The 24,086-nt window shown below is 46.8% G+C and overlaps 1 protein-coding gene across 5 annotated transcripts in view; it reads right to left on the reverse strand.

Annotated features, from left to right (window-relative positions):
• Positions 1 to 20,062, reverse strand: part of DENND4C (DENN domain containing 4C) — a 259,443-nt gene extending 239,381 nt beyond the window's left edge. The window contains exon 1 of one of the 5 annotated variants that reach the window (XM_073542724.1): positions 19,949 to 20,062. The gene's annotated coding sequence lies outside the window, so the exon portion shown is untranslated. Of the gene's footprint in view, positions 1 to 19,598; positions 19,845 to 19,948 lie in introns of those variants that run through there. The other 4 variants (XM_073542725.1, XM_073542727.1, XM_073542726.1 and 1 more) reach the window with 4 other exon arrangements.
• Positions 20,063 to 24,086: the final 4,024 nt, after the last annotated feature.

Consider the following 24,086-nt stretch of genomic DNA (forward strand, 5'->3'; position numbering starts at 1 on the left):
GCGGGGATTTCCTCCGAGTACTCTGGTTTCCTTCCACATTTCAAAGACATACTGATAGGGAATTTAGATTGTGAGCTCCATCGTGTAAAGTGCCAATAATGTCTGTAAAGCGCTGTGTAATTAATGGCGCTATATAAATGAGTAAATAAATAAACATCTATGAAGTCTCAGAGTTTGCTGGTACTGTAAAGCGCAGCTGAAAATTTTTCATTAAAAAAGATTTAGAAATCTCATGCCTACTGGTTTTTTTCAAACTTAGGATAAAATTCACCTCCGATGCGTGTTTCAAATCAGCAGCATTTCAATTTCTCTTTAGGCACGCTGAGTTCTCTCTGTAGATTTTCACAGTTTTACACGTTTTGATGCCTTTTTTTATTTTTTTATGCAAATTTTCAGCTGCATTTCACAGTACAAGCAAAGTCTATGAGATTTCAGAAATCTCGTGCACACAACTTGTTTTCTTTTTCCTGTTTTGTCAAAGAGCTGCGTTGTTGTTCACCCTTTGAAAGCAATAGGTACTGCAAAAAAAAACGCAGGTATCAGGTTTTGTTGCAGTTTTTGGTGACAAAACCTGATGAAGTTCATTCAGATAAAGGTTAGTGCTAAAAAAAATTATCAGAATGCACAAGAGACAAATGTACCCTGACACAAACACAGAAAAAAAAACAACTCAGCAAAACCGGCTTTTTTGACCTTGCTTCTTTACGGCCAAAAGAGCAGGTTTTGCCTGCGGGAAATAAACACAAAAAATGCAACGTGTGAACATGGCCTTAGACTTGCACTAGAAGCAGAAATTCCTCAGGGGAAAAAAAAAAAAAAAAAAAGTGTTCTTAGTGAATTTCCGTGGTGGAAACACATGAAAACCACAACTAGGTATATCACTAGTTTTGTCAAAGCCAAATACTAGGAAGTATAAAAAATAAAGCAACTTAAAGCATGACACACAAACAAGAGACAAAAAACACTGCATTAAAAACGCAATAAAAAAAGGAACATGCTAATTTAGATTGTGAGCCCCATCGGGGCCAGTGATGATAATGTGTGCAAACTGTAAAGCGCTGCGGAATATGTTAAAAATAAAGATTATTTATTATTATTATTATTAGCATGCACACAGAAACGCAACCAAAAACCGCAAGTATAAATTTATATATAGCAGGGCTAGTACATGCACATGATAAACTGCTGCAAATTAGGATCTAAAACCACATAGATCAAAGAGGGGAAGGTAAATAAACAATTAAAACAATTTGCGCTGGTTAGATGTGCAATGTAATGAATACAATGGCAAGAAAACGTAAGGACAAAGTGCAAACAATATTATGCCAATAAGTAGCAATAATCACAATAGTGATACTACTAACGTTTAAAATGGGCTGCTAGAAATTCACGGATCCCTCTAGGATAGAATGTGAGCAGACAGGGATTTACCTGAGGATGCTGTGTGGGGGTTCTTGCTGCTTAAGGTGCTGTGGTGCAAACAATAGGCAAACATGCAATAGAGGTAGTACCTACATAAATCTACAAAGAAAACCTTTATATTCGGAACAAAAAATAAAATAAAGAAAAAAAAAAACAAATTAATCAAATACATAAACCATTGTCTTGACCTAGGATCAAAGATTCCCACATGGGCAGAAGACAATGCACTTCAGGAATAAATGAGCCAAAAGATGTACACTGGCACACAGATATTGAAAGAGTCCAGTGGCACTCACAGTGAATGGAGGCGCACTCTCATCCCCGACTCAGGGTATCTCAGCGGTGCAATGCTGCGGGTCCGGTGTCGGAGGTGAGGCAGAGCAGAGTGTGTTGCATGGGGCAGGGTACCTTCCTCAGGGTGACAGCGGCAGAAATGTGGCGATGCTGTGACACGGTGTCCACAGTGTGCAGAGCCAAGTGAATTATTGGTTTCTTGGTGGCCATTTTCCTGAAGGCGAGGGCCGCCGAGATCTCAATCTGCGCACGTGAGGCCTCCGGCGGCAATTTTAATGAAACCTCAGGAAAATGGAGCGCGAGAGGCCCAGCCAAGATCTCAATCCGAGCATGCGACGCGACTCCGGCGGCCCATGGCTTCAGGAGAATGGCCGCAGGGAAAACAATGATGCATTCCGCACTGCTCACCACCGACAAAAAGCTTCAGCATCGCCACACTTCTGCCGCCGACAGTTCCCTGAGGAAGGGACGCTGCTACACCACTGCCGCAACCCTCCTTTAAGCCTGCATTCGGACTATAAGACACAATCCCCTTTTTCCTCGCAAATTTGTTGGGGAAAAAGTGCTTATAGTCCAAAAAATACGGTACTTTGTTTTCCATTGGTTGATTTTATGTGCCCGACTGATACTCCATACAATTTTCTTTTATTCACCATTTTCTTGGGTGCTGCCATACCGCTACTGTTGAAGTGAATAGTGCTTTGCCCACAAAGAACACCCCAGTAAGAAATCATAAGCCTCTTAAAGGGGGAAAGAGAAGCGCTGTGGTGAAGAAGAAAAGAAGATTGGTGGTCGTGGGGGATTTGTCTTCTAATAAACATAGGAAACAAATGACACAGCAAAAAAATGACCTACGAACTGACTTTGAAAATTTGGGTCGGAAAGTCAAAGAACAGGGAACGCAGGTCATCTTCACATCCATCATTCTAGTGGATGGACATGGACCAAGGAGATTGAACAGGATTCTACAGGAGAAAAACTGGCTAGGTCAATGGTGCCGTGAGCAACGTTTTGGGTTTCTTGACCATGGGGTGAATTAACTGTATGATGGACTGCTTGAAAGAGATGGGTTACATCTCATGAAATCCGGAAAACACATATTTGGTAGATGCCATCACTGCTCTAGAGGAGATCTGCATGGAGGAATGGACCAACATACCACAAACAGTGTGTGCAAACCTTGTGAAGACTTACAGAAAATGTTTGACCTCTGTCATTGTCAACAAAAGAAATATAAGAAAATATTGAGATAAGTATTTGGTCATTAACAAAAGTTTATTTTCCACCATAATTTGAAAAATAAATCTTGCCAAATCAAACAAGGTGATTTTCTGGATTTGTTTTCTCATTTTGACTCTCATAGTTGTGGTCTACCTATGATGTCAATTACAGGCCACTCTCATCTTTTTAAGTGGGAAAACTTGCCCAATTGGTGGCTGACTAAATACTTTTTTTCCCCACTGAATCGATGAAGTCTTTTTACATCAGATGTGTCTGTTATTAAAAACGTATGACATAGTGATCATGGGAGATTTTATTGTGACATTTGCTGGGAATCTCTCTCAGGCAAAAATTAAGGGGTCCAGAAATTTCTTATCTACTCTAGCTGACAAATTTATCTTTCAAAAGGTGGACGAGAGAAAAAGCGAATCTACAATCTTGGACCTAATTATTATCTACAGGGAGGAAATGGTTGAGGAAGTAATGGAGGCTGGGAACTTAAGGTCCTGTTACACACAACGATATTGTGAACGATATCGTTGCAACGACACCAGTTTGGTGACGTTGCAGCGATGTCAAAACGACATCGTTGCGTGTGACATGTAGCAACGATCAGTTGGCTGATCGTTAATCATTGCCTTATGGTCTGGGCCAAAAATCTATCGTTGGTCTCCCGCTGGGCAGCACACAGTGCTGCATGTGACAGCGAGACCCCAACAATCAACGAGCTCCCAGCGCCATACAGCAGACGCTGGGAGCTGGTATCCAGGGTAAACAGCGGGTGACTAAGCGCCGTGCAGCGCTTAGATACCCGCTATTTACCCTGGATACCAGCGTGCTCACTGGTCCTGATCGGGTATCCAGGGTAAACAGCGGGTTACATAAGTGCCTATGTGACAGCTCACCAGCGATCAGCTAACTATGTCCCAGCGATCCCATCCACGTCAGATCGTTTGGTGGGATCGCTAGGACATTGAAGCATGTAACGGGGCCCTTAGAAGGCAGCGACGACTCAGACTTTAAGGTTGGACTTTAAAAAGGCAGATTTTAATGGACTCACAAAGACGGTAGGAAAGGCCGAATGGCTGGGTGTTCTAAAGCAGTGGTCCCCAACCTTTTTTGCACCAGGGACCGGTTTCAAGCAAGACCATTCTTCCATGGCCCGGCAGGGCGGGGATGGAGGTGTGGCAGGGGCGGGGCTTTGGTCATAAGGGGGCGGGGCTATGGACACGGTTGTAGTGTAGCAGTGCATACTTGGAATTAAATAACATTTATAATGTGACTCAACTCACCATAGGTTTTGAATAAGTGCTCCATCACTCCCCTCTCCCCATCATTGCCTTCACCCCATCACTCCCCTCTCCCCATCATTGCCTTCACCCCATCACTCCCCTCTCCCCATCATTGCCTTCACCCCATCACTCCCTTCTCCCCATCATTGCCTTCACCCCATCACTCCCTTCTCCCCATCATTGCCTTTACCCCATCACTCCCCTCTCCCCATCATTGCCTTCACCCCATCACTCCCTTCTCCCCATCATTGCCTTCAGCCCATCACTCCCCTCTCCCCATCATTGCCTTCACCCCATCACTCCCTTCTCCCCATCATTGCCTTCACCCCATCACTCCCCTCTCCCCATCATTGCCTTCACCCCATCACTCCCTTCTCCCCATCACTCCCTTCTCCCCATCACTCCCTTCTCCCCATCACTCCCTTCTCCCCATCACTCCCTTCTCCCCATCACTCCCTTCTCCCCATCACTCCCTTCTCCCCATCACTCCCTTCTCCCCATCACTCCCTTCTCCCCATCACTCCCTTCTCCCCATCACTCCCTTCTCCCCATCACTCCCCTCTCCCCATCATTACCTTCACCCCATCACTCCCTTCTCCCCATCATTGCCTTCACCCCATCACTCCCTTCTCCCCATCATTGCCTTCACCCCATCACTCCCCTCTCCCCATCATTGCCTTCACCCCATCACTCCCTTCTCCCCATCATTGCCTTCACCCCATCACTCCCCTCTCCCCATCATTGCCTTCACCCCATCACTCCCTTCTCCCCATCACTCCCTTCTCCCCATCATTGCCTTCACCCCATCACTCCCCTCTCCCCATCATTGCCTTCACCCCATCACTCCCTTCTCCCCATCATTGCCTTCACCCCATCACTCCCCTCTCCCCATCATTGCCTTCACCCCATCACTCCCTTCTCCCCATCATTGCCTTCACCCCATCACTCCCCTCTCCCCATCATTGCCTTCACCCCATCACTCCCCTCTCCCCATCATTACCTTCACCCCATCACTCCCTTCTCCCCATCATTGCCTTCACCCCATCACTCCCTTCTCCCCATCATTGCCTTCACCCCATCACTCCCCTCTCCCCATCATTGCCTTCACCCCATCACTCCCTTCTCCCCATCACTCCCCTCTCCCCATCATTACCTTCACCCCATCACTCCCTTCTCCCCATCATTGCCTTCACCCCATCACTCCCCTCTCCCCATCATTGCCTTCACCCCATCACTGCTGTCTCTCCATCACTTCCCTCATGGCCTTCTCCTCATGTCCCCATCTCCTCCAGGGCCAGGCTACACAAACACAGACCAATACATACACACACACATACACACACACATACATACACATACATCACACACACATACATACATACACATACGCACACATACATATTATACGTACACACACACAGACACCACCTCTCCTCTCACCTGCCCGCCGCCCGCGCTTCCTCGCTCTGACACAGCAGTGGCCGCGCTCCTCTCTGTGTCAGAGACAGGAAGCGCGGGCGGCGGGCAGGAAGCTGGACGGGTCCTTGCAGCTCCGCTCCTGCTATTCCCTCTTGCAGGCAGCGGAGCTGCTTGGATCGCTCCCTGCCGCCGCTACACACGCCGCCCCAGCCCCCGCTACGCCACTGACCGCCCCTGGCTCCCCTTGTGTCCGCGGACCGGCAAGGGCACTGCAGCGGCCCGGTGCTGGGCCGCGGACCGGCGGTTGGGGACCCCTGTTCTAAAGGACAAATGTCCAGGAAGGATGTGAGATTTTGCTAAATGAAATTCTCACTGTACAATCGGTAACAATCAAGAAGAGAATGAAGAATTGGAAGCTTTTGAAGAGACCAGGATGGATAAACACAGAACTTAATCTCTTGTTAAAAAGGAAAAAAAATGTATATTGAATATAATGAGGAGGGTATATCCAAAGAAGAATATAATGCTGTTTGCAGGGAATGCAGGGCAACCGTTAGAAGAGCTAAAGCCAGTAATGAAGTGAGGCTTGCAAGGGAGACCACAAGCAGTAAAAAAATAAATTTGGGGGGTATGGCAAAAGCAAAAGAAAACTTAAAAATGATATAGGATATTTGCAGGATGAATTGGGTGAAGTGGTCAAAAATTATGTTGAGAAGGCTGAACTTTTAAATTCCTATTTTGAATCTGTGTTCTCTAAGAAACCAATCTTTAACATCAACTGATCTTCATGGTGCTATTGAAGGAATAAAGGAATCCACACTATCTATAAACAGAGAGATGGCGAGGGAATACTTAGCTAATTTATTATTATTATGCATTTATAAAGCGCCATTTATTCCATGGCGCTTTACATGTGAAAAGGGGAAATATAGACAAGTATAATAAACATGTGTAAGACAAGGGACACACAAGTACATAAGGAGAGGGGATCCTGCCCGCGAGGGCTCACAGTCTACAGGGATTGGTGAGGATACAGTAGGAGAGGGTAGAGCAGGTCTTGCTGTGGTTCAGTAGACCGAGGATCAATGCAGGCTGTAGGCTTGTCGGAACAGGTGGGGCTTCAGGTTCTTCTTGAAGGTTTCCGTTGATGGTGAGAGTCTGATGTGTTGCGGCAGGGAGTTCCAGAGTATGGGGGAAGCACGGGAGAAGTCTTGTATGCGGTTGTGGGAAGAAGAGATAAGGGGGGAGTAGAGAAGGAGATCTTGAGATGATCGAAGGTTGCGTGCGGGTAGGTACCTAGAGACCATGTCACAGATGTATGGAGGAGACAGGTTGTGGATGGCTTTGTATGTCATGGTTAGGGTTTTGAATTGTAGCCTCTGGGCAATAGGAAGCCAGTGAAGGGCCTGGCATAGGGGGGAGGCTGGGGAATAGCGGGGAGACAAGTGGTTTAGTCGGGCAGCAGAGTGTAGGATGGACTGGAGCGGAGCCAGAGTGCTAGAGGGGAAGCCAGAGAGTAGGAGGCTGCAGTAGTCGAGGCAGATGATAAGAGCATGCACTAGTGTTTTTGTGATTGAGGAATGAGCGGATCCGGGAAATATTTTTGAGTTTGAGGCGGCAGGAGGAGGCGAGGGCTTGGATATGTGGTTTGAAAGAGAGCGCAGAGTCGAGGATCACCCCAAGGCACCGAGCGTGTGGGACTGGGGAAAGAGAGCAGCCGTTGACATTGATGGATAGGTCTGGTGGAGGGGTAGAGTGAGATGGGGGAAAGATGATGAATTCTGTTTTGTCCATGTTCAGTTTGAGAAAGCGAGCAGAGAAGAAGGCTGAGATAGCAGACAGACATTGTGGGATTTCAGTCAGTAAGGAGGCGAGGTCGGGTCCAGATAGGTAGATCTGCGTGTCATCGGCATAGAGGTGATACTGCAAACCATGGGATTCTATGAGCTGTCCCAAGCCGAAGGTATAGATGGAGAATAGTAGGGGTCCTAGGACAGAGCCTTGGGGAACACCGACAGACAGGGGGCAAGGTGAGGAGGTGGTGTGTGAGAGGGAGACACTAAATGTTCGGTCTGTTAGGTATGATGAGATCCAGGATAGGGCCAGGTCTTTGATGCCAAGAGATGAGAGAGTCTGTAGCAGGAGGGAATGGTCTACGGTGTCGAAGGCAGAGGACAGGTCCAGGAGAAGGAGGACAATTAATTAATTTAAATTAATATTATCCAAAGTCAGCATTGGGTTTGTAGCATGCCAGACTAATTTCCTTCTATGATGGAATCACTAACTGGGTTTATCAGGGAAATGCGGTAGATATGGTGTATCTGGAGTTCAGCTAAGTATTTGATAAAGTATGTCCTTATTGAAAAAAATGTCCACGTATGGGATTGACAAGGCTACGGTTAAGTGGATTCATAACTGGCTCAGTGATCATACTCAATGAGTGGTATTAATTGGTTGCACATACAATTGAGTATTTCAAGTGGGGTACCACAAGGCTCTGTCTTGGCGCCAGTGTTGTTCAACATTTTTATAAATTATCTAGATAAGGGAACTGAAGGTATACTAATCAAATTTGCAGACAATTCAAAGTGATAGCTAACACTAGAGAAGACAAAAGATTCAGAAGGATCTAGATAAGCTTGAACTATGGACAGTGACTAATAGAATGGTATTTAACAGGGAGAAATGCAAGATTCTACATATAAGCAGGAAAAACGAAAATTTAGACTTGGGTACACTAATAGATCACAGACTGCACATGAGTCAACAATGTGATGCAGCAGCAAAAAAACAAACAGTCCTAGGATGTATTAAGAGAAGCAGAGTCTAGATCTCATGAACAAATTATCCCTCATTAGTCAGACCTCATGTGGAATACTGTGCACAGTTCTGGGCACCACATTTAAAAAAAAAAAAAAAAATTAAAAAACTGGAGTAAATACAGAGACGAGCTACCAGAATGGTGAGTGGTCTGCAAACTATGTCCTACGAGTAACAGTTAAAGGATCTGGGAATGATTAGCTTGCAAAAAAGAAGGCCAAGAGGAGACTTAATAGCTGTCTACAAATATCTGAAGGAATGTCAGTGTAGAGTGGTCATCCTTATTCTCATTTGCACATGGAAACACGAGAAACAGTGGAATCAAACTGAAAGGGAGAAGATACAGACAAGACTAGATATTAGAAAAGAACTTTTTGACAGAGATGGTGATCAATGAGTGGTACAGGTTGTCACGAGAGGCAGCGAGTTCTCCTTCAATGGAAGTCTTCAAACAGAGGCTGGACAGTCAGATGGTATAGTGAATCTTGCACTGAGCTGAGAGTTGGATATGATGACCCTGAAGGTCCCTTGCAACTAACATTCTATGATTCTATTTTTTTTGTCTTGACTAACATTGCTGTTGCAGCTACATACCTAAGAATTTCTTCTTTTCTTATTCTTCTGTCATCCCTTTTAGGCTATGAAACATTTATTACACACCAATTCTTTAAATATATTACAGTATTGTGATCACTGGGGGTATTGCTTTTTTGATCACTGTATGTACATCACTGACTCCCTCCTAATTCAGCAAGCTATAGCGCTTACCGAATTAACTGTATCGGGAACTTGGATACCTGGAGCACTCCCGATGATCAGCTGTTCGGCGACACAGCTGCATGTGTCATGGCTGTGTGACAGTCACAACACATGCAAGAACCACCTGTGTGTTTCGACTGTCACACAGCCTTGACACATGCAGCTGTGGCGCCGAACAGCTGATCATCGGGAGTGCTCCAGGTATCCGAGTTCCCGATGCAGCTTCTTCGGTAAGCGCTACAGCTTGGCGAATAAGGAGGAAGCCTATGATGTTCGCTCATCTCTAGTCATGAGTGGCTTGACACAAGGAATGTGACACTTGTAGCCCATGTCCTGGATACGTCTGTGTGTTGTGGCTCTTGAAGCAATGACTCCAGCAGCAGTCCATTCCTTGTAAATCTCCCCCAAATTTTCTTAATCCTTTCAAGGCTGCTGTTATCCCGGTTGCTTGTGCACCTTTTACTACCACACTTTTTCCTTCCACTCAACTTTCCATTAATATGCTTGGATACAACACTCTTAAAAGCCAGCTTCTTTTGCAATGACCTTTTGTGGCTTTCCCTCCATGTGGAGTGTGTCAGTGACTGCCTTCTGGACGTCTGTCAATTCAGCAGTCTTCCCCATGAATGTGGGTCCTACTGAAACAGACTAAGGGACCTTCTTAAAACACCTTTGCAGTTGTTTTTTGTTATTCTAATTTACTGAGATAATGACTTTTGGGACTTTTCATTGGCTGTAAGCCATAACCATCAACATAAACAGAAATAAACACTTGAAATAGATCACTCTGTTTGTAATGACTCTATATATGAGTTTCACTTCTTGTATTGAAAAACTGAAATAAATTAACTTTTTGAAGATATTCTAATTTTGTGTGGGAAGCACCTGTATGTTATCATACACACTGTTGGTGTTTTTAATCACTGTGATATCTTGGTTTTCTTGTTCATAAGATCTTGTTTTTTCGGACGTGCAGTCTTCCTTTTTCATATGCTTTTTGTTTTCCGTTCACAGCATCCAAGAATGACCATTAAACCATGCATGAAGCTGTGGTTAGCCTGCTCTGAACACGTTCCACATCTGGCCACTGCGAGAACTGCAAACTGATCATGGGGGTGTTGAGTCTCAAACCAATCTGATATGTAGGACTTATTCGAAGGATAGATTATCAATATATAAGTCTTAAGGCCCCGTCACACTAAGCGACTTACCAGCGATCCCGACACCGATATGAAGGTGTCAGAATCGCTATGTGATCGCTGGTGAGCTGTCACACAGACAGCTTCACCAGCGATCAGCACAGCGATGCCGAGCGCCCGGCATCGCTGGCCATCCTGTAAAAAGTAGAATCAAAATAAAAAATATAGTTATTCTCACCTTCCGACGTCCTGTTCAGCCATCCCGCCTCTCTCCACGCTCCGGTCCCAGTGATCCTTTGCGAGAATGACCGCGAGATGTCACAGTCTCGCGGGATAACAAAGTCTCGCGGTCATTCGTGCAAAGGATCACTGGGACCGGAGCGTGGAGAGAGGCGGGATGGCTGAACGCGACGTCGGAAGGTGAGAATAACTATATTTTTTTAATTATTTTTTTACACCTGATCGCTGGTCTCCCGCCTGTCACACGCAGCGATGCGTGCTGGCCAGCGGGAGACCAGCGACTAAAGAAATGTCCAGAGATTTCTTCCAGCGATCAGCGATACTTGCTGATCGCTGTCACACACAGCGATCTCGCTGGTGAGATCGCTGTTATGTCACAAAAGTTGTGACTCAGCAGCGATCTCGCTACCGAGATTGCTTAGTGAGACGGGGCCTTTAGAAAACCTCTTTAATTGCCCATAACGGTTGTGATAATTCTGTAGGACCTTCATCAAGACAAATATCCCGCAGGCACTACGGTAGCACATCATACAGTAGGCACTGTTTAAATAGATTTTCCTATAACAAGCTAATATGGTAGGCCTGGACAAATCTTACCTAGGCCTAGCAGCGAACAATGAAAACTTTTAAGCTGCATTCAGACGACCGCGAAACAGGCTCCAAATACGGACCGTGATGCGCAGACTGATTGCAGATCTTCTGTCCCGAATTTGACAGCCTCATAGTCATAAGTTCAAGGAAAAAATGGGCCCAGCTTCCAGATCCAATTGCAAGTAAAATTGTGATTTTATTGTTAATCCATTAAAAACAATACACATTGCAAAAATAAAATAAAAAAAGTGGGAGACATCCGTGGTATTTCAGTATTAAGAATGTTTGGCATTCAAAACATTGTTTCTCATATGTTACTTCATTTATTTATTTTTGCAATGTGTTTATCTTTTTAATGGATTAACAATACAATTACGATTTTACCTGCAATTGGATCCGGAAGCTGGACCTCTTTTGCATCTACAAAAGCTGGGCAGAGAAGCGGCCTGGTGTGTCCTCAATATTCGGGACAGAAAGGGTGGGCTGGTGTTTTTTCTTCACATTTAGCCTTAGTCATACAGGAGGCAGTCAAATTGGGGTCAGGACACCAGCAGTTTGTCAATGCATCATCATGGCCTGTACTCAGACAGCGTTTCCATGGAATTCGAGAAAGAAACAAACGGCAGTGCCATAATATAGTATACATAACATAGCTACCATTGGTAGTTTCAACTGTACACCCCCTATCTACACTTTCCTTTCCCACTCCTCAGCAGTTAGAGTAGGCTCTTGCTTCACAAGCAGACAGAGCTATCATAGTTAAGACTCCACCACACTATCATTAAACAATCTATGAGCCCATCTCCACCCTGTATACAAATTGATAGACCTACTAATGAGCGTGTTCACACACATGTTGTAGCTTAGCCTATGCCAGCTGGGCAACTTGCTGCAAACCTGTTTTTTGAGGGATCAGTGGGGTTCCAGAGCCTGGACCTCCAATGATCTGCTACATGTTGGGAAGGGACTAAATAGAATTTTAATATTCCACAAGTAACAGATCAGTGCCCCAGATTACATCTGCAAACATTACGTAATCAGCCCCTCTCTCCCCTTATTGCAGATGTGGGGGTTTGTGTCTAACAGGAATAGTCTGTAGTCACTCAGTGTAACTGCAAAAAGCTGAGTTGTGACTGTGTGCAATGAGTATACGGTCACGATTCACCATGCGAGTGGGCGGTCACGTACTGACTAATCTCATCTGGCTTTTCTCCATTCTCGTCCATTCAGAGAAGCCACCACACCTACGCATATAGTATGCACGTGGTCTGTGACCACTCACTTGCATGGAGACAGGGGAATTGTGACTGTGTGCACATTGCACACTGCCATGATTGTACAGTCGCATGACAAGTTTGCAGCCATTCTTTCTTAGATCTGGAAAACCATTTTTAAGGGGCAAAAGCTTTCAATATTGAATTAGGAAAACAAATATAACGTGTTTTCTAACTATTTGGGAGATTTCATATTTTAATCTCCTTTTACATCATGCAGATTCTCTGGGGGTGATGGGTATTTCTAACAGAGAACTGATGATCTTTTTTTCTTCAGGAGCGCACCACTTCCCTGCAGAATATTAAAAGGGGTTGTCCAGTCCAAATCGATAATTCTGCAGTCTCTCTCTGTGACTTCAGATTTATGAATCCCCCACGGGGTATGCAATTGCGCTGCGAGGATTCGCAAGTTTCTGAGCTATTGTAGAATTTAGAATAGATATCACTCAAGTAATGTAAGAAGTGAAATCTTTGGCATTGTACTTTATCTATATTTCTCTGCTTTATCTGTGCATCATGAATTGTGGTACTTGTTAAAGGGGCCCACAAAACCCATGTTTGGCCGACATGAGAAACAGCCACCAACCACCTTTCAGGGCTAATATACAGCATTCTATAATGCGGTATATAAGCCCCCAACCCGACCTGTAAGACAAGAAAAAAACCTTTTATTATACCCCCTGTGGGGCAGTCCAGTCCAAGGGGTGTCGCTGGTCTTGGTCCGGTCACCTTCCTTATACGACTGCCATCCTCCTTTTTGTTTCGTGTGGATGACGCTTCCCTGCATCATCCACACAGTCCTCCCAACATCACGTTCCTGCACAGGCGTACTTCATCAGGGCAGAGTAAAGTTCTACAGTGCACAGGCGCCGCTTTGACCTTTCCCAGCACTTCTGCACTGCAGAACTGTGCTCTGCCCTCGGAGCAGAATGTCGAGGAAATTGTGTGGATGATGTAGGGACAGGTTATCCACACGAAGCAAGAAGGAGGACAGTGCCGGACTAAGCTCAGCAACACCCCTAAGACCAGACCACCCCACAGACATGTATAATAAAATATATTTTTCTTCTCTTACAGGTCAAGTTGGGGGAAATATACAACATTATAGAATACTATCAGCCCTGAAAGGTGGTGGCCGTAACTCATACCTGCCTAACCTGGTGACAGCTGTAGCCCTCGGTATAGGAAAGTACTGTCCTATATAACACACGAAGACACACACCAGCTAAAGGACACAATTTTGGCCTCAGTCTGTTATATGGTGACCTATGGCAATATTATCATATACAGGTGCTTCTCACAAAATTAGAATATCATCAAAAATTTAATTTCAGTTCTTCAATACAAAAAGTGAAACTCATTATATAGAGTCATTACAGAGTGATCCATTTCAAGTGTTTATTTCTGTTAGTGTTGATGATTATGGCTTACAGCCAATGAAAACCCAAAAGTCATCTCAGTAAATTAGAAAAAGTCCCTTAAGGCCCCGTCACACACAGCGAGATCGCCGATTTTGTGATGCAACAGCGATCTCACCAGCAATCTCGCTGTGTGTGACACGTATCAGGTACCAGCCTCCCCCGCCGGGTATCGCTGATCGTGCAGGAATGTTCTGGGCCATTTTTTGATCGTTGATCTCCCGCTGGCCAGCGCGCATCGCTGCGTGTGGCAGCGGGAGATCAACGATCAGCGAGCTCCCAGCGCTGTAAGCAGACGCTGGGAGCTGGTATCCAAGGTAAATATCAGGTAACTAAGTGCACGAGTCGCTTAGTTACCCACTGTGCACCTTGGATACCTGCGTGCTCGCGCTGGGAGCAGGTATCCAAGGTACACAGCGGGTAACTAAGTGACGCGCGCACTTAGTTACCCGATATTTACCTTGGATACTAGCTCCCAGCACGAGCACGCAGGTATCCAAGGTACACAGCGGGTAACTAAGAAACGCACTCACAGTTACCTGATATTTACCTTGGATACCAGTGTCCTCACTGGTCCTGATCGCTAGTGAAATCTGCCTGTTTGACAGCTCACCAGCGATCATGTAGCGAGGCACCAGCGATCCTGACAAGGTCGTATTGTTGTCGGGATCGCTGGTGCATCGTTTAGTGTGACGGGACCCTTAGTCTGTTTCAGTAGGCTCCACAATCATGGGGAAGACTGCTGACTTGACAGATGTCCAGAAGGCAGTCATTGATACACTCCGCAAGGAGGGTAAGCCACAAAAGGTCATTGCTAAAGAAGCTGGCTGTTCACAGAGTGCTGTATCCAAGCATATTAATGGAAAGTTGAGTGGAAGGAATAAGTGTGGGAAAAAAAAGGTGCAAAAAAAGGTGCACAAGCAATAGGGATAACCGCAGCCTTGAAAGGATTATTAAAAAAAGGCCATTTAGAAATTTTGGGGGAGATTCCTAAGGAGTGGACTGCTGCTGGAGTCTTTGCTTCAAGAGCCACTACACACATGTATCCAGGATGTGGGCTACAAGTGTCGCATGCCTTATGTCAAGCCACTCATGACCAATAGACAACGCCAGACGTGTCTTACCTGTTCTTGATTGGCCAGCAAACTCGCCTGACCTTAACCCCATAGAAAATCTATGGGGTATTGTCAAGAGGAAGATGAGAGACACCAGACCCAACAATGCAGATGAGCTGAAGGCTGTTATCAAAGCAACCTGGGCTTCCATAACACCTCAGCAGTGCCAGAGACTGATCGCCTCCATGCCACGCTGCATTGATGCAGTAATTGATGCATAAGGAGCCCCGACCAAGCATTGAGTGCATTTACTGAACATACATTTTAGTAGGCCAACATTTCAGATTTTAAAATAATTTTTCAAGCTGGTGTTATAAAGTATTCTAATTTACTGAGATAATGAGTTTTGGGTCTTCATTGGCTGTAAGTCATAGTCATCAACATTAACAGAAATAAATACTTGAAATAGATCACTCTGTTTGTAATGACTCTATATAATACACGAGTTTCACTTTTTTTTGCATTGAAGAACTGAAACAAAAACTTTTTGTGGATATTCTAATTTGTGATAAGCACCTGTATGTCAGGAAAAGCTCTAAGCTCAATATCGACCCCACCTTGATCCATTAATTTAGGTATTCAGATCCACAACAATTGGCAAGTATACCAAAAACATCAATCCTGGGAAAAACCCTAGAAAAAGGTATCATGGTAAACATTATTTTAAACTTAATGCTATGGAAAAGTAAAAAAGATTGTTAAAAATCCTGAAATCTTGCAATTCTCACTCAGGTACAAAAAAGCGTGATATTAGACTGACACTTTCTGCTCTGAACCCATCACTGCTCTTTTTCCTTTTTTATCGTGTGGATACCAGTTCCTTAAGGTTTTCAATTATCCACAAGGCTGCGTTATATTTTCCTGCAGATATTATACACAGTAAGTAAAATCTGACAGCTCACTGACCAATGTTACTCAGACTACAGATGTCCAAAGACATACTGATAGGGAATTGTGAGCCCCGAAAGGGACAGTACCGATAATGTCTGTAAAGCGCTGCGGAATATGTTGGCGCTATAGAAATAGATTATAATTATTATTATGACCATGAGTGTCCATGTGAGAGGAGAGGGAAAAAAAAAAAAAAAAAACACAGCATGTCCTATTTTCTTTATATTTTGGGTGAGACTCGCCTATATATCTGAGCGCTCAAACAAATCGGATCCCATATGGCCCATGCTTTATTTCATCCGATTGTTACGGCCAGACCGCCATTATTAACATAGGAAACTGTAGTTGATCACGTACATATTTTAACGTTTATAATTACAGATGCCCCATGGATAAAAATTGCACAAGTTGAATAATTTTTCATATGCTGGTCTGATCCCGACCTAAAAACACAGGACCCACAATTTCCATGTGATGGGAACAGCTCACCTCCCACCCTTCCCTGCACAGATCACTCCTATAACACTCTCCCATAGTGAAAGCCTCAAGTTTATTGTTTCCATGGCTCATGCGGCTGCTGTAAAGCAGATTTCTTCGTGCCGTCAGCAGGTCAGGAAACGGCTGCCCCTAGATCCCAGAGAATAAAGACAATTGACCGGTCCAACCTGATCCAGGGGGGCACATTCCCCTGAAATATACGGGGCGCGCCAGGCACAGACTAGTGTAACCAGTGATTGCGCCAATTACACAGTTTGGGGCATAATGGCATGTTCCAGCCCGGAAAGCGCAGAAGGGAGTGTGGATATCAGAATCCGGATGGGATCATGTATGAGCGGTGCGGCTAATGGGGCTGGCACCATGTGTACACACTACACACGTCAGATGCCAGCGTAATGCCAGGTAACCTGACCCACTGCTCACAACAGTGGACATAGCAGGGCTGAGTTTGTCACTTAGCACAACTTCCATAGGACTGCACCAGCAGGAGACAGAGCGGTGCGGCTAATGGGGCTGGCACCATGTGTACACACTACACACGTCAGATGCCAGCGTAATGCCAGGTAACCTGACCCACTGCTCACAACAGTGGACATAGCAGGGCTGAGTTTGTCACTTAGCACAACTTCCATAGGACTGCACCAGCAGGAGACAGAGCGGTGCGGCTAATGGGGCTGGCACCATGTGTACACACTACACACGTCAGATGCCAGCGTAATGCCAGGTAACCTGACCCACTGCTCACAACAGTGGACATAGCAGGGCTGAGTTTGTCACTTAGCACAACTTCCATAGGACTGCACCAGCAGGAGACAGAGCGGTGCGGCTAATGGGGCTGGCACCATGTGTACACACTACACACGTCAGATGCCAGCGTAATGCCAGGTAACCTGACCCACTGCTCACAACAGTGGACATAGCAGGGCTGAGTTTGTCACTTAGCACAACTTCCATAGGACTGCACCAGCAGGAGACAGAGCGGTGCGGCTAATGGGGCTGGCACCATGTGTACACACTACACACGTCAGATGCCAGCGTAATGCCAGGTAACCTGACCCACTGCTCACAACAGTGGACATAGCAGGGCTGAGTTTGTCACTTAGCACAACTTCCATAGGACTGCACCAGCAGGAGACAGAGCGGTGTGGCTAATGGGGCTGGCACCATGTGTACACACTACACACGTCAGATGCCAGCGTAATGCCAGGTAACCTGACCCACTGCTCACAACAGTGGACATAGCAGGGCTGAGTTTGTCACTTAGCACAACTTCCATAGGACTGCACCAGCAGGAGACAGAGCGGTGTGGCTAATGGGGCTGGCACCATGTGTACACACTACACACGTCAGATGCCAGCGTAATGCCAGGTAACCTGACCTACTGCTCACAACAGTGGACATAGCAGGGCTGAGTTTGTCACTTAGCACAACTTCCATAGGACTGCACCAGCAGGAGACAGAGCGGTGTGGCTAATGGGGCTGGCACCATGTGTACACACTACACACGTCAGATGCCAGCGTAATACCAGGTAACCTGACCTACTGCTCACAACAGTGGACATAGCAGGGCTGAGTTTGTCACTTAGCACAACTTCCATAGGACTGCACCAGCAGGAGACAGAGCGGTGCGGCTAATGGGGCTGGCACCATGTGTACACACTACACACGTCAGATGCCAGCGTAATGCCAGGTAACCTGACCCACTGCTCACAACAGTGGACATAGCAGGGCTGAGTTTGTCACTTAGCACAACTTCCATAGGACTGCACCAGCAGGAGACAGAGCGGTGTGGCTAATGGGGCTGGCACCATGTGTACACACTACACACGTCAGATGCCAGCGTAATGCCAGGTAACCTGACCCACTGCTCACAACAGTGGACATAGCAGGGCTGAGTTTGTCACTTAGCACAACTTCCATAGGACTGCACCAGCAGGAGACAGAGCGGTGTGGCTAATGGGGCTGGCACCATGTGTACACACTACACACGTCAGATGCCAGCGTAATGCCAGGTAACCTGACCTACTGCTCACAACAGTGGACATAGCAGGGCTGAGTTTGTCACTTAGCACAACTTCCATAGGACTGCACCAGCAGGAGACAGAGCGGTGTGGCTAATGGGGCTGGCACCATGTGTACACACTACACACGTCAGATGCCAGCGTAATGCCAGGTAACCTGACCCACTGCTCACAACAGTGGACATAGCAGGGCTGAGTTTGTCACTTAGCACAACTTCCATAGGACTGCACCAGCAGGAGACAGAGCGGTGCGGCTAATGGGGCTGGCACCATGTGTACACACTACACACGTCAGATGCCAGCGTAATGCCAGGTAACCTGACCCACTGCTCACAACAGTGGACATAGCAGGGCTGAGTTTGTCACTTAGCACAACTTCCATAGGACTGCACCAGCAGGAGACAGAGCGGTGCGGCTAATGGGGCTGGCACCATGTGTACACACTACACACGTCAGATGCCAGCGTAATGCCAGGTAACCTGACCCACTGCTCACAACAGTGGACATAGCAGGGCTGAGTTTGTCACTTAGCACAACTTCCATAGGACTGCACCAGCAGGAGACAGAGCGGTGTGGCTAATGGGGCTGGCACCATGTGTACACACTACACACGTCAGATGCCAGCGTAATGCCAGGTAACCTGACCCACTGCTCACAACAGTGGACATAGCAGGGCTGAGTTTGTCACTTAGCACAACTTCCATAGGACTGCACCAGCAGGAGACAGAGCGGTGTGGCTAATGGGGCTGGCACCATGTGTACACACTACACACGTCAGATGCCAGCGTAATGCCAGGTAACCTGACCTACTGCTCACAACAGTGGACATAGCAGGGCTGAGTTTGTCACTTAGCACAACTTCCATAGGACTGCACCAGCAGGAGACAGAGCGGTGCGGCTAATGGGGCTGGCACCATGTGTACACACTACACACGTCAGATGCCAGCGTAATGCCAGGTAACCTGACCCACTGCTCACAACAGTGGACATAGCAGGGCTGAGTTTGTCACTTAGCACAACTTCCATAGGACTGCACCAGCAGGAGACAGAGTCAGCTCTGCTCCATCTGGGCCACCATGGCGTCCAGCAGCGGACAGGTGCCCTGTGTGGGCATTGCAGACGTTTCCCCCTGCACTGACACCACAGCTCCTCCCTCACTGCCCCCAGGCCCCGTCCTCACTTACCTGGGCCAGAGGGCGCCACACGAGAGGAAGCCTCTAAATGGCAGCAGCTCACATTACACTATCACGCAGCTAGTCGTCCCTGACACGGCGGCCGTCACCCGCACCACTGGCGCCATGATCTTCACTTCAGACCGGAGAATACTTCCGGGCCCGCCTCCCTGCTGCCGACTAGTGGCCAGTCCTGGTACTGCAGTGGATAAAGTTCCCCTTTGACTTTCTGACTTGGGAACGTCAGGTGACATGAATGTCACGTGACACGTGATCGCCTGCGTGTGTGGAGTGGAGAGAGCTTGCGCTGCGCTATCATGGCGGGAGCTGCGTCGCGCTGGCTACATTATTTTCTCACCTACCAGCGGAATAGCGCCTGTGAATGGAGTATTATATTGTTTTTCCGGGGAGCTGCCTTATGGGGGGATAGCCAACTTTAGAAAAGTGTTTAGAACTGGGCAGCACGTGACTGCTGCAGCCAATGCGTGGCTTCTGTGATCACATGCCGCAGCTGTCATACTAGGCAGGATGGCCTATGACCTCAGAGGCCACTGATTGGCTCTAGCAGTCACATGATGACCACTTGGAAACAAAGACTGGGAGGATCATCACGGTTTGTATAGTTAAAGGGGATCTGTCACAACATTTTAGGACTATAAGCTGCAGCCAGCGCCCTCAGAGGCTTAGCTATAGCATTCTGTAATGCTGTATATAGGCCCCGATGTAACCTGAAAGATAAGGAAACACATTAGATTATACTCACAGGGGGTCAGGTACGGTGGATGTCACGGTCCGGCGCCTCCCATCTTCTAGCGATGATGTCCTCCTGCTTACTTATGCTGCGGCTCCTGCGCAGGTGTACTTTATCGGCCCTGTTGAGAGCAGAGCAGAGTACTGCAGTGTGCAGGCGCCGGGAAAGGTCAGAGAGGTCCAGCGCCTGCGCACTGCAGTACTTTACTCTGCCATCAACAGGGCAGAGCAGTGCGCCTGCGCAGGAGCTGCGATGGGAAGCAAAGAAGAGAACGTCACCGTTAGAAGATGGGAGGTGCCGGACCGCGACACCCATCAGACCAAAACCGGACCGCCCCTGGGTGAGTATAATATAACTCGTTTTTCTTATCTTTCAGGTTACATCGGGGGCTTATGTACAGCATTACTGAAGCGCCCGCCAGGGCAAGTGGGGTACTCGGTACCGGGCCGCTTTCTTAAAGGGACAGTCACAGCGACAGTGACCCGGTCCGTGGCCCTTGGCGTCCAATGAAGGGATTATTTACAGGGGATGATAAGAGTGTTTGGTAATAAGAGTTTGTGACGCCACCAGTGGTATCTGGTCAGAAGGGACCAGCACTGCAATGCAGATCCTCTGGGACAGATAGTGGGATGTAGCAGAGGTGGAATGGCTCCCCACAGGCAGAGCTGAGTCCCAGGGCAGATGAGAAAGATGTTGAGGAATAGAAGGGGAAGTAGTAGGTAGCAAGAGATGTAGCAGCGCTGAGAAGGTGATGCAGGAAGAATTCGAAGGACACAACAGGGTGCAGTTTCTTTTACCTTTTACTGTGCTTTGTTCGTACAGTCCAGGACTCAGATTACAGATGGTACAGGAGTTGATCAGCCTGGAAGCAATTTGGGAATCTCTCTATGCAGATGGGTTGTGAGGTCTTTCTAGCGCTATTCTGAAGTACTTGCGGTTCTGAACTCCACACAAGTTCCTCTGTCTGTTACTTAGAACTCCACTCGCATGACAGCTGTAGCCTCCTTCATGAACTGCGCTTAATGGCGTCTCTGGCTCACATTTTGCTACTGTGTCGTCGAGTCTCCGTTGGGAACAGAGCATTTACAGCCTCTGTTCCTCCGGTTTCTGCTGTGGGACAATTAGTATCCACACAGCCTCGGACTCCGGCGTCCGGTCACTGCGCTTCAGCTTTGGTGTGAGCTCTGCTCTAGTCCCCAGCTCGTCTCTACACGTCCACACTCATCCCTGTCTACACTCCAACTCCCTAACTTCCTATTCCTGACCACAGAGAGCAGCTCCTCTACAGTTAGGTTCAGAGCTTCCTCTGCTGGCCTGGAGTAGGAACTGTGTTGTATGTAGGGACTACCTGGTAAAGAGATCCCTTCACTGCTTCCAGGCATGACATTACTCTCCCTAGGAGGGAGGCAAGGCCACTGTGGCGACCGTACTCCTGGGGGTGCCACAATACAGAATGCTGTAGATAAGCCCCTGATGCAGGTAGCTTATAGGCCGAAAATGGGGTGAAAGATTCCCTTTAAAAGTATGAATGGTTTGTACATAGGGATTTCTGATTTTAGGGTGATGACGCTAGCGGGTGCCACGAGTTTTCCGACTGTAATAAACCTTAGTTTAAAGGGTTTGTACACTATGTAGATATTGATGACTTGTCCCTAGGCTAGGTCATCAGTATCAAATTGGTATGGTTATAAATAATAATAATTTTTATTTATATAGCGCCAACATATTCCGCAGCACTTTACAATTAAGCGGGGACATGTACAGACAATAAATTCAATACAAGTTAAGACAATTCAAACAGTGACATTAGGAGTGAGGTCCCTGCTCACAAGCTTACAATCTACAAGGAAATGGGGGGACACAGTAGGTGAGAAGTGCTTGTTAATTCAGGTCTGGCAATTATAATAAATAGGGATTTTCATATAAAGCTGCATGATCCGGTCATCAGCCCGTGTGTTTAAGTGCAATAGACAAGTATCAAGTGCAGTTATCGTGTGCATGGAGGGTGTGGAGACAGATGAATAGTAGCGTGCAGATTCAGAATAATATTTGGAAGGAGGGAACAGGGCAAAGTTAGTTTGCTGAGTAGTTGATGTGCCTGTTTCACACTTCCGTTTTTGTGTCCGCCAAACGGATCCGTTTCCGTTTTTTGACGGAAACGGATGCAAACGGATCCGTTTTTAAAAAAACGGATCCGTTTTTTTGACGGATCCGCGGCAACCGTAATGGAAGTCTATGGGACAAAAAAACGGATCCTGCAAAAAATGGCGGATCCGTTTTTTAACGGAAAACAACGGATTTTGACGGATTTGAAAAAACGGAAGTGTGAAACAGGCCGTAGGCTTGTTTGAAGAGATGAGTTTTCAAAGCGCGCTTGAATAGGTCAGGGCTAGGTATCAGTCTGATCGTCTGGGGAAGTGCATTCCAGAGAGCTGGAGCAGCACGAGAGAAGTCTTGGAGACGGAGGTGCGAGGTTCGGATTACAGGGGATGTTAGTCTTAGGTCATTTGTAGAACGGAGGGCACGTGTAGGGCGATAGAGATGAGAGAGGAGATATAAGGCGGTGCAGAACAGTGGAGAGCTTTGTGGGTGAGAGAGATGAGTTTATACTGGACCCTGAAGCGAATAGGTAGCCAGTGTAATGACTGGCACAAGATGGAGGCATCGGTGAAGCGGCTGGACAGAAATATGACCCTGGCTGCCGCGTTCAAGATGGATTGGAGAGGAGAAAGTTTGGTAAGAGGGAGACCGATCAGAAGAGAGTTGCAGTAGTCAAGACGAGAATGAATAAGGCTACTTTCACACATCAGGTTTTCGGCGTCAGGCGCGATCCAGCGTCGTGCCGGAACGCCGGATCCGGCAAATGTTTAGTAAAACCGGATGTGACGGATCCGGTTTTCTGCCGGATCCGTCTTTTTCTTGACAGACAAAACCGGATCCGTCTCATCCGGTTCATCCGTTTTTCTATCCGTTTTTCGACGGATTACGCCGGATCCGGTTTTTAAAATTGACCCTTGTGGCCTTCCGAACGGGATTGGCTACTGGAAAACTATATATAGCATGTTCCTACAGCCCTTCTTTGACAGGTTGTAGAGGAGAAAGTGCAGGTTGGAGAGAAGAGCAAGTTACTGGCGAAGATGGATGTTGTCATTGGAAATATTTTGAAGAATTTGGCGGATTTTACAGCGGAGGCAAATCGTTTGAGGGTGATTGTTCTGGAGAAGGAGAGAGCGAGACAGCAGCGCATCAGGCATCGTAGACGACGTTTGTGGATCCACCCCATCACAGCCAAGAGAATGACGCGTGGGGTCTATTCTACACTATGCATGGACCTTCGACGAAACCCAGATAAATTTTTTGGATATGTTAGGATGAAAATGGAGAATTTTGATTACTTGGTGGAGCGCATTGCACACCTCATAAGAAAAGCGGACACCTATTGCCGCTTCTCTGTTTCACCCGCAGAGCGTCTGATGGTGACTTTAAGGTAAGCCACATTTATTGGATATGATCGCATCAGAGCACACTTTCACTGCAATCTTGTTGGTGGTAATTTGTATCTCCAAGTGTTAGGTCAGTTTTGGTATGTAATGCTGTGATTTAAAACTAATTTATTGTTTTTTAATTCCCCACAGATTTCTTGCAACTGGAGAATCCCTTTCGTCACTGCATTTCCAGTACAGACTCGGGATTTCCACCATATCTGGAATTGTGAAGTACACATGCCGTGCACTGTGGGACTCCTTAGC

This window comes from Dendrobates tinctorius, unplaced genomic scaffold (genome assembly GCF_039654945.1).
Source record: "Dendrobates tinctorius isolate UK_male_01 unplaced genomic scaffold, ASM3965494v1 ptg000128l, whole genome shotgun sequence".
Lineage (NCBI taxonomy): Eukaryota > Metazoa > Chordata > Amphibia > Anura > Dendrobatidae > Dendrobates > Dendrobates tinctorius.